The sequence below is a fragment of the Urocitellus parryii genome, chromosome 8 (genome assembly GCF_045843805.1).
Source record: "Urocitellus parryii isolate mUroPar1 chromosome 8, mUroPar1.hap1, whole genome shotgun sequence".
Taxonomy (NCBI): Eukaryota; Metazoa; Chordata; class Mammalia; order Rodentia; family Sciuridae; genus Urocitellus; species Urocitellus parryii.
The window spans coordinates 51,907,204-51,918,788 of record NC_135538.1 but is presented as its reverse complement, the minus strand read 5'-3'; the positions used below and the strand labels follow the sequence as shown (position 1 = coordinate 51,918,788).

The window sequence follows — 11,585 nt, the reverse complement described above, 5'->3', positions numbered from 1 at the left end:
CACAATATTAAAAGAGCTAAGGTTCTTTTTTCTTTTTATTTAAAAAGGTTTTTCTAGTTGTAGATGGACACAATACCTTTATTTTATTATATTGCTGAGGATCGAACCCAGTGTTCCATGCATGAGAGGCAAGTGGTCTACCACTGAGCCACAACCCCAGCCTGCTAAGGTTATTTTCAACCATGCAACTTTTCTGTACAGTCATCTCTTGGTATCTGTCAGGGACTGATTCCAGGACACCCGTCTTTCCCACACAGGTACCAAAATAGCAGATGTTCAAGTACCTTATATAAAATGGCATAGTATTTGCATAAAACTTATACACCTTCTCCCATATACTATAAATCATCTCTAGATTGCTTGTTGTATTTAATACAATGTAAATGACATGTAAATAGTTACTGTACTATATTTTTTAGGGAATAATGACAAGAAAAATGTTTGTTCCTATTTAATACAGATTCAATTTTTTCTGAATATTTTTATTCTGCAATTAGTTCAATCTGTGGATACAAAACTGATGAATACAGAGGGCTGGCTATAATTGCCTTTAAAATATTTTGTTAATTTGCATTGTTTCATAATAATCTGTGATGTTGTTGCTTTTCTTTTATTTGTGTGTTGGGGGTTGACTGAAAGTGAAGTGATTTTTTAATCTATAGATAAATCCTCTAAATGATATTCAAGATATATCACAAGTTTGGCTTTAAAATAGATTTGAATTTGTAATAGGCCTTACAATGATTTCAATAAGTCAGGCATTTGAGAACATAATGTGGAGGCACAATTATGTAATGACTTCTTAATATTCCAAAGGCATAAAGAATTTTTTCAAGTACAGAAAGAAGTTATTAGTCTTTCTACAATGTCAATCTCTAAGAGCTATTCTCCTTCATAGACTACAATATTTTTGTCAGTTTCATATACTTTTACTTTATAAAGAACTCCCGTCAAAAGGAATTTCTAGAGGTTTTTCTCAGGTATATACAGCCACATTTATTGTCATACTTAGAATATCCACAAAGTACAACACATCCATATCCAGATTCTTAGATCAAAGGACTTCATAATTGTCTACCTCGTATATTTTATGAGGTCTGTCAAATTCAAATTCATATTTGTAACAGGATCAATTACTTCATGAACAACTATTAACTAGGAATTAATAATTGTGCCTATGGCCATTTGGATTGCTGCATTTCCCAATTTCAGTTTTCCTTCATTCCTCACCAATTTGCTGGACAAGGTGGGACACTTGCATTCAGCAGAAACTGCCTAATGCCACTGAGCTCCTGTATTGCAGGCATGGTACCTCAGCCAGCAGCAGGGATGGGCTGTGAACATACAATCCAGTGTTTTAAGCCTTTTGATACTTTTAACAAACTACTCAAAATCAAATTCTATATTGCCAGTCTGCCTGCCTCTCTTTCTTCTTCCTCCCACTCCTTCCCTCCCTCCTTTCCTCCCTCCTTCTCTCCCTTCCTTCCTTTCTTTCCTCAAATTGACTTTGGAACCTTCTAGAGAAACTCTTCAAGTTCTCAAAAGAATCTATTCCCTCACTTTACAAGAGATGATAAACTAATTAGGCTTATTTGACATGGCAAATTTGCATGGGAAACATTGTCAAACAGTGATGTTTAAGTGTTCCAGAAATTGTATGAAATTCCTTTAAGTCTGATGTGTCCTGATACAATGTTATCAGTCATAATTCTGATTATTATGTTAAAATGTTATATGTCACAGAAATAACAAATTTCCATATCAATTATGAGATTATCATAATGAACTATTATTAGATCTTTAATCATGGCCATTTTAAGTCTTGTCACCCACAGATGACAAGTTAATTGTTTTACTCTGATGCTTTCCCCAAAGGCTTTTCAAACAACCATAATCCTAAAGCATTGGGTTTTCAAAGACTCCTGTAAAGGACTCTGGCAAGTTTCTGATCACTTCAGAGCTTTCCATTGGACTTGACAAGAACTTTCAAAACTCTAATGAAGAAACCAATTGGCTCATATGCTGCTAACCCAACATCAAGCAAAACAAGAGTTAATTACTTGGGACTAATGAACTGATGAAATAAAAATAATTTTTAATCATCTAATAAATGTGTTCCAAATTTAAGGAAAAAAATTTAAGCTATATATGGCTTAAAGCAATTTAGTAAATCATACCTTTGTAAATAAAATGGAAACATTTATTTTTTCTCCCTACATCATTCCTCCAGAATTCAAAAACTGTTGGTGAATATTTTTATTTTATGACAAATAGTTATTTGCAAAGTTTCAATAAGAACTGTTCTAAGAGAATATAATCAGAAACTGGCTATATAATTAAGTTTTGACTAGAATGTCATATTTGAGAATGTGCACAGAATACCTGCTTGAAGTGTTCCCCAGCCTTATGAAAAGAAGACCCAGGGAACATGAAGATATAATAGAGTTTTCAAGAAGAAAATAATCCACACAAATCTATAGGTATTACAGGCACAGTCCCACATGAGTTCTGGGCTTGGTTTCCTAGCCTACAAGGGCTTTTAGAAGTCAGAGATTCCTTACCAAAAGTTCCAGAAAAGCAGATTCTAAAAGACTCTGTATGGTCCTTCACTGTTCTTACTAGCCTGTGCAATGATCAGGCCATGTTTAGTGAGATTAGATCTGTTTTGCCAGCTGATTGATCTTGCTGTGATTGTTTTTGTTGGACATAAGAGTGACTATAGAAAGAAAAAAATATCATGCACACATATTAGATTCTAGCCCTTTTAATTGTTTTTGAGGTTTTATTTGTAAACTTGGCTGAATCTTGAATTCTTTTAGTTTCCTCCAATATGTGGCTGCAACTCTCCAAATTAGCATTTCCAATTTTTTTCCACTTTGCTGTCTTGGAATGTCCAAGACCAAGAACCGCCTTTTTCCTGACACCCTGCAAGCTGAACTAGGCTACTTGAAACAGACTTCAGAAAACTTGCCACAGCATTTTCTGCAGGGCCTAGCTTCCTGACACTCCAACTGCAAAAAGTGCCTAGAGCCCAACACCTTGAAATCTGACCATCCTCTGGACTCTGAGAACATGTTCATAGCCATTAGCCCTTGTTTTCCTTTTGTTTGATTTAGTTGGTTGGTTCATGGAAACCCTGGCTGAGGAGTATACTCCCCCACAGACATCATAGTTTCTTGCTCATAAGGTCTGAAACTCTCCTGGGCAGCCATCTGCCCAGCACCACATGGTCTCTCTCTGGCTAGAAGGATCAAAAACTCAAGGAAAAGCATGACAACAAGGACATCAAAACCTGGGAGTGACATGTTGAAGCCAAGTACCCAGGATGAAGGTGACAAGAGCAATGCGGATGCCCAGAGTCCTGGTCATACCTTCACCCCAGAGACAGCCTCACCAAAGGGGAGAGAATTGTTCAACAAAACGGATGAGACACCAATGTTTTGGGCTGTAGTAGGGCCCAACAGACCAGACCAGACCAAAACCAAGTCCTTCATTCTTAAGTTTCATGTCACCAAATCAACCTGACCTAAGAAATCAGGAGAAAACATCATTAGTAGCCAGCTTTAGAGCATGTGTGAGGCACTGGGTTCCATTCTCATCACCACATTAAGAATAAATAAATAAATAAACAAACAAAGGCATTATGTCCACCTACAACTAAAAAAATTTAAAGAGGAAAGTAACTTTGAAAGGACGGATCTGATTTTTGGTCTTGTATTGCTTTCTTCAGTCTTTTCTTGTCTATTAACTATCATTGTTAAACTTACTTTTTCTGAACTTCTTCACTCCTTTAACTTAGAATCCCTTTAGAAATCTATGTGTTCCTGTAGTCAGATGACTTCCAATGTGGTACCCTTAAACTCTAAGTGTGGGGGAAGAGATAGAAAGGGGAAATTAATAATTTATTTTCAAAATTGCAAAGATGCCACAAGGAAATTTACAGTACCAAAGATAAGGCTGCTAAGCTAAGCACAGTGTCCCATTTCTAAGTTTGGATTGGACTTATGTCAACTCCATATGAGAATTCTGATTATCTTATGCTGATCAGAAGTTTTTGTTGGTCATTATAAATAGACTTGGTTAACAAAAGTAGAAGGGTAAGCCAATTATTACCTAATAAAGCAGTTCATTTTAAACATGGGTGTGGGTCAAAGAGAACAAAATAACAATCAAAGAGATCCTCAGAGATAAAATAAATGGAAGTCTCAGACTTGACTCAGACCTCCCTGGCACAACACAGGGAACGGAACGTGAAGCCAGTCAGGTAGGCTACATAGCAAGTTCTCAGCAGCAACTCCACTTATCCTTTAAACCTACAAATGCATGACAGCCCCGAGCAGATAGCCACTTTAAAGTAAGTGCTACAATTCCAACAATATAAATATAGACCAGCAATGTCTAACAGACCTTCCCGAGATGGTGGGAATGTTCATATCTGTGCAGTCCAAACATGTGGCTGTTGAGTACTTCAAACATAGTACTTTTTTCTTTTTTGGATATGGGTTCTTGCTATGTTCATCAGGCTGGCCCCAAACTCTGGGCTCAAGTGATCTTCTCTCCTCATTCTCCCAAATAGCTAAGATTACAGATGCATGCCACTGTGCCCTACTGGATTTTTTAAATTTAGCTTAATCATACTGCTTAATGTTCCAGATGATAAAGATATAGACATTTGTATCATCAGTAAAGTTAAATTTTTTCTCTGAGATATTCAAAGGGTAAGGCAATCATTTCAAACATTAAATCACAGAATCCCATCTTTAAAAAAAAAAAGAAGAAGATTGTTCCCAAACCAATTTAAATGTAAACTCACAGTATTAATTGGGCCTAGAACCCAATTGCTCCCTCCCTCACTTTCTGCCCAGTTCTCACCTGCCCTTGTCTGCTTCCTGTTCTGGCCCACTGGGCTTTTGGGCACCTCCTCAGAATTGCTAAGACTGTGCTGAGCACAGTGTGAAAACCACCAACAAAACTGCAAGAGAGCAGTAGCAGGTAATTCCCCTAACCGATGTTTACTGAGCAGCAACCAGAATCCAGGGCTAGATGTTCTAGTGCTTACCTGGGAAATAAAGCGCCTAACACAGATAGGAAAAGACAATAATGTTCATCAATAACATCTTAGCAGATGCTGTACATTCCTTATCTCATCTTGTCTTCTGTTAGTCCTGTGACACTTCTTTCACAGTTCAGTACAGAAGGCTTCCATATAGCTCACCCATGAGCCCACACCAGGAAGTTGCTGGCACCCACATGTAACTGATCAGCTGAGGGTCCTTTTGCTCAATTCAAATAGAAATCATGAATAGGCAAAGTGCAGCGCAGATTCTTTATTAGCAGCTCTGAGCTTTGAATGCTAGCGGCTCCCAGCTCCCATTGTTAGCAACTCTCCTTGGCTGCTCTCCTGGTAGCCAGAGCTAGCAACTACTGGCAACAGTCTGGAACTCTACCAGCAGCTGGAGATAGTGGCTCCAGGCAACTCTCTCTTGCTGTCTGTAGTCCCTGACATTCTCTGGCTGCTAGCCACCCTTAGTGTTACCAACTCCAGCTATTGGCCTTAAAAGCTATATTAGTCAGCTTTTTGTTGCTATGATCAAATACCTGAAAATAACAATCTAAGAGGATGAAAGGTTTATTTTAGGTCCATGGTTTCAGACATTTCAGTCCATGCTGGCTCCATTACTTTGGGGCTGAGGTGAGGCGGAACATTATGACAGAAAGGTGTGGGGGAAGAAAGTTGCTCAGCTCATGATGGCTGGGGACAAGATACCTTTGCTGGGCACCACCCTACCCCTTCCAGTAACCTACTTCTACCATTGGGCCCCACTACCTCAGTTTCTACCACCTCCTAATAATGACATCAGCCAAAGCAAAAGTCTCCAGGAGCAGCTATGAGGGGTCCAATATAGCCCCCTAGCCATGAGAACATTTAGGTCAGTCACAGCTGTCAAAAATGGTAGATTAAAAAAAAATTAGAAGTACGTCTTGGGGTGTGTTGAGCTCCTCTCTTTTGCCTCACAGGCCTGCTTGATATAAGGTTGTGTCCTGCCCTCTAGAGTTTACCATCCAGATGGGGAGGTTACTTGTTCCTAGACAGCAGAGTGCAGCCCCTGGGTAACTAGAAACATGAGAAACGATATTATCTTTGAGGGTTAAACTGTCAATGATTCAAAGAGGAGATATCCACACATAGCTCTCAGACTCAGAGCCCTACTGTCATCACCAGTTTGAAAACATTCAAGGTCTAAATAAGTAAAGTTGTTAGATGGAATTTAAGGTCATCAGCCATGAAAGGACAGATAGAGACAAGGCAGATATGAGTGCAGTCAGGGAACCAGAAACTGGCTGAGCCTAAGTATTTCGAACCCAGTCCCAGGCTCCCAGGGCATCCCAGCTGGGAGATGAATACACCAGCCTCCCAGGCTTGAAGCCAGAGAACCTTGTGTTCTTCCAGCACCCTAGGTTCAGTGAGTCCAGGCTCACCATGTCCTCTCTCATGGGTTGGCCTGGAAGAGGACATGCCAGCTGGAGGCCTCCTCTCCTTGGGGATGCCTATCATTATAGTTCTTCCAGAAGGTCCTGACCACTAATCCAGGCCACCCAGCCTTGCCTAATACTTCTTTCTGAAACCAGTGCCCTCTCTTCCTTAACTGTTTCATAGCTTCAGAAATTTCTGGCCTTGGACAGGGATTTCTCATTGCAAATTTTTAAAGTGGCTCCTGATAATGGTGTGGTTTTTTTCCCATGAGGTTTTGACCACCCGGAGAGAATGTGCTGCCAGAACCCTATTATGTGAAGATCAATTCAAATTTACAAAGTAACAAAAGTAAATGGGACTTTATCAGGAGTCTTGGGGACTTGAAGTTTTAGAGACATGAGTTCAGGCAGTTCTGTATCAGTATTCCAAGGAAGGCAGAAAAAGTGGGAAGTTCCATGGGCGAGGGGCAGGTAGCCAATAGAAGATAAGGAAAACTGTATAAACGAAATGGAAATGTTCCTAAAACATGACTCTAATAACGTCTTGGTGTGTACCTTGAGCCTCTGGGCACAATGTAATTTTTATGGTTTAGATGTGGGTGTCCCCCCAAAGCTCATACATGAGCTTTCGGGGGACACCCACATCTTTCCTTAGGTGAAAAACCACAGCTTTCCTTAGGTGAAAACCCTGTTTACAATTACATAAACCTAGAACCAAACTCATTTTAGATATAAACAGAAAATATTTTTTGCATATTTTTAATACACACTGAATTTTGAGGAGTTAGACTACCATACAAATCAAGGTAAGCTGTACTTCGGCTATTTTTTTTTTTAACTTTACCCAATATTCCCCATTTCAGGTCACATCACTGATAGCACCATGGCTTGTGGCATTTGAGTTGCCCACATAACACCTCATACCAGTCTGTTTTTTCTCACTAGTTCATCGTGGCTTCCAAAGCAGGCATGCCAACATTTACATAATGAAATGGCATACTGCTTTGTCATGAGTTACTCTCCTTTTGTTCTTTTCTTATAGTACAGATAGGGCATTGGATTGGTGTACTTTCAAACCATCTGTGTAGGTTAGTTATATTATCTATGACAGAAAATTGAAAAGGGGGTGTTACAAAAATATTTTTAAAAGAAGGTGTGGGTCTGACAGAGTTGAGAAACATTGACAGTATTCTTACAATGTCTACCTTCTCTTTCCTACTCTCACTCAGACAGAAGCCCAGATGAAACATGAACTAATAAGAAACTTACAGGGTATACACAATTAAATGCCAAACCATATGGCTCAGACAGGGCATCTAGGATGCTTTCTTCAAAAATGTGGCTCAGAGAAGGCTGAATAATTAGGGAGGCTTCATGGAGATGAGGCTTAAGTAGGACTTTCAGAGTGGGGGTAGGACTCAGAGGACACGTCCCTGGCACATGCAAAGGGGAGAGCAGTCTCAGCCCAGACACTAAGCGGCACATGCGCAGCCAACATGGAGAGGCAGGGGCTGTTGCGCATGTTCTGCTTCCTAAGAGGTGCCAAGGGATTTCAGCAGTTAGTTATGGATTTCATTGTTACAGAGCTTTGTTGACTGTTTATCATCATAGCCTGTCACTGCTGCTAAGAAATAAATGTTTAATTTTCTAATTTAGCAATACTAAAAATGGTAATATTAGAGTCATTCATTTAAATATAGAGAAGGCACATCCTAGCAATAATGGTAGGAGACACTCAGTTTGTAATCAGCCACTGCTTTTTAACAACAAAACAATTCCAAACACAATGCTTTGAATGTTCTGTGTCCATGCCAATGACATTAAGTAATAAAGCAACCATCCTCCCCTATTTAACTGGGTGATTTTAACTGTTAATATCAGGAAATCCAGATAAAATTGAATTTTTTAAAAAGGACATGCATAATCTTTCAGGAAAGAAATTCAGAGATAGGGCTGGTTAAATTACTGATTTAGTGCTGTTTTTTAGGTTCCAGCTCTTTCTTTCTTCTCACGGGTCCTCAGTATTTTAGCTTTGCCTACAAGTCTGGCTCCCATCCTGGTCCCCATATGGCTGCCTTATTTCCCCAGCTCCTACACAGAAATCCAGAGGTACAAAATGGAATGTTGATATCTTTGTTACCTTTTAAAGGTCGAAATAAATCCTTCTAGAAAATCCCCAGAAATTTTGCCACACATTGTATTGGCTGGAATTGCATCGAGTGCCCATGCTTAAACAATAACTTGGCAAAGGAAACAAGGCCCATATTTTTGGTTGGTCCGACCAAAGTTCATCCTCTGGAGCTGAAGAGGGGCCCAGTCTCCAGGGAAGGATATTGGCACTGGGCGGAAGGAACAACTCAGGCTGTGACGGGAAAGAGGAAGAAAGAGATGCCTGCAGAGGACACAATAGCATCTGACACAGCTAGAAATCTCTAAATCAGTTTCACAGATCATTCTTCAGAAAAAAGACTAATTCAGAAAAATAAACTAATAAGAGGGGCATTGTATTACCTTCCTGAAGATTCACAATGTCATCAGCATAGTCAGGACTCTGACAAATCCTGTATTTTAATTGTTGGTTTAGTCGGCATTTTCACGACTGTGACCAAAAGACCTGACAAGAACAACATACAGGAGGAAAAGTTTATTTTGTTTCGCAGTTTCTGGGGTCACGATTTCCATGGTCAGCCAACTCCATAGCTCTGGGCCTGCAGTGAGGCAGAACATCATGACAGAAGGACATGGCAGAGGAAAGCAGTTCAGAGCATGTCAACCAGGAGCAGAGAGAGGTCCACTCACCAAAGTCATGCCTCCAGTGACTTATCTCCTCCCCTACCTGCCTATAGTTATCACCCAGTTAATCCATGTCCGTGGATTAATCCACTGATTAGGTTAAAACTCTCATAATCTAGTCATTTCACCTTTAAAAATGTCTCACACATGAACTTTTGGGGAAGACCCCATACCCAAACCATAATAGTTCACCTCTGGCCCCCCAAACCTCATGCCCATCTCACAGTGTAAAATAAATTTAGTCCATTTTCAAGAGTTCCCATTGTCTTAACAGATCCAGCATTGCCCAAAAGTCTAAGTCCAAAATTTCATTTGAGACTCAAGGCAAATTCTTAGCTATGAGAGCAAAGATCAAAAACAAGTTATATATATATAGATCCACCAAATACTGGTACATAGTAACCATTTCCATTCCACAAGGGAGAAATTAGAGCATAGAAAGAAGGGATAGGACCAAAGCAAGACCAAAATCCAGTGGGGCAAACAAGGCTGGTAGCTCCACATTCAGCATCTGGGGCACATAGCACAGTGATGCTCTCTCCAAAGGGCCTGTAGTTCTTCCCCACATCCTTGCTGGCTGCAGGCCACATGGCTTCGCTCTTGGCTTTTTATCTGATTGATTCCTGCAGTCTTCCTTGGCCGATGTTCCACATTACTGGCATCTCTTAATCTTGGGGATCTCCACTGCAGTTTTGGCTTCCTTCTCACTTCTTCACACATTGCCCTCTTCGGGACAGCCTGCAGGGACTCCAAATCTGCTTCACTTTGCCTGGCTTCCCAGATCTTCCTTTGAAATCTTGATGGAAACCTCCAGGAGCCCCTAACTCCAGCATCCTGCCATCCTTCAGATTCAGCACCATGGGATTGACATTAAGATCTGCTGCCAATCCAAACAGAAGCCAAGACTCCTGGGACCATGGTTGCAGCAGCCTTTGAGTGCTTGGATGACTGAACACAGTGAAACAACTTCCTAGGCCCCCCATGTGCAAGCAGGGTGACTCCATGGTTTCTTAAAGGAATTTTTATTTTTGTACCCTTGAACCTGAGATGGGTGTGGTCTTGTCAATTCCTGAGATACCCTCAAGCCATCTATATTTCCTATCATCTCTGTGCAAAGTACTTAATATCTCTTTAGTGACTGTAGTAATTTAAACAGCCACAACTTTCTTAGTTCCAGTTTTACTTGAACTTCCTGACCAAATTGCAAGTTTTAAAAATATTTCTGTTTTGGAAGATCCAAGGTGGTGGGCCAGAGGGAGGCAGCATTCTGTGTCACTTGGTGACCTGGATCTCAACTAGTGGGAATACTGCCTGAGAGTGATAGAGGACCCCTATACAGCTGCCCTTGCATGGAAATCACTGGTGCTGTGCCCCGCACAGGGCTCCAGGCCTCAGCGTTGAAGCAGGACTCCCAGCTCCTGACACCCAACTCCCGAGGTTCTAGCCCACACTGGGCTCTTGAGCGCCTTAGCAAGATCACCTGTCAGCACCGCTGCAGAACTTTCAGAGGCCCTCCACTCCCATGCAGGACACTCAGCTACTACCTACACAGGAACTCCGGCGCCACTCCCCTGTGATCCCCATCTACCAACGTGGAGATCCCCTGGTCCCCTACATCTTGCGACTGGACTCAGCAGCTGCGGCCACAGTAGGTGGTAATCTACCTGCACCTGGGAGCATTTTTCAGGCTCAGGAGGCAGCCAAAGCCGCAATACTGAATGTCACAGTGCTAATCTCTGAACACATCGCACAACCCCATCGCTGTCTCCCTCCACCCCACCAGACACCATGGTGCTAGAAGCAGACTGCCTCCATCTTGGCTCACCTTCCTTGCCAAACTTGGTGGGGACAGCTCCCAGATTAGAACTCCAGGTGGCCAGGTACCTAGTTTCCAACTCCCCCCTCTTCCCAGTGACGGTAACCAGGCAGAGTAACTGCCCAACACAAAACAGCTCTCAGTGGGACGCGTTTGCAGTGTGACCAGGGCCCTGACCATGGGAGCCCCGGTGAGAGAGGTCCCTGAGTTGGGAACTGTTAGGGGAGTAGGAGACTAACAGAGAGACTAGGAACTGGGAAATCTTCAGGAAAGACAGGGAGAGAGGACCAGGCGTTCAAGTCTTTGAGTGGACCCAAAAAGAGACACTTGAGGGCAATCTCCCTGCGGGGACTGGTGGGTGCCACACCTTGCTTCTAGGTGCCCTGTACCAGGACCAGCCTTCACCATCCTGAGGGTGGAGATACCAGCTAACAACAGGCAACCCCACCTATTGGATGACAAGGGAAGCAGGAAAGAAACTGATCTCTAAAAATAACAACAA

At 41.6% G+C, this 11,585-nt stretch overlaps 1 pseudogene; it reads right to left on the bottom strand.

Moving 5' to 3' along the window:
• Nucleotides 1-882: 882 nt before the first annotated feature.
• Nucleotides 883-1,116, bottom strand: LOC113183325 (6-pyruvoyl tetrahydrobiopterin synthase pseudogene; annotated as a pseudogene).
• Nucleotides 1,117-11,585: the final 10,469 nt, after the last annotated feature.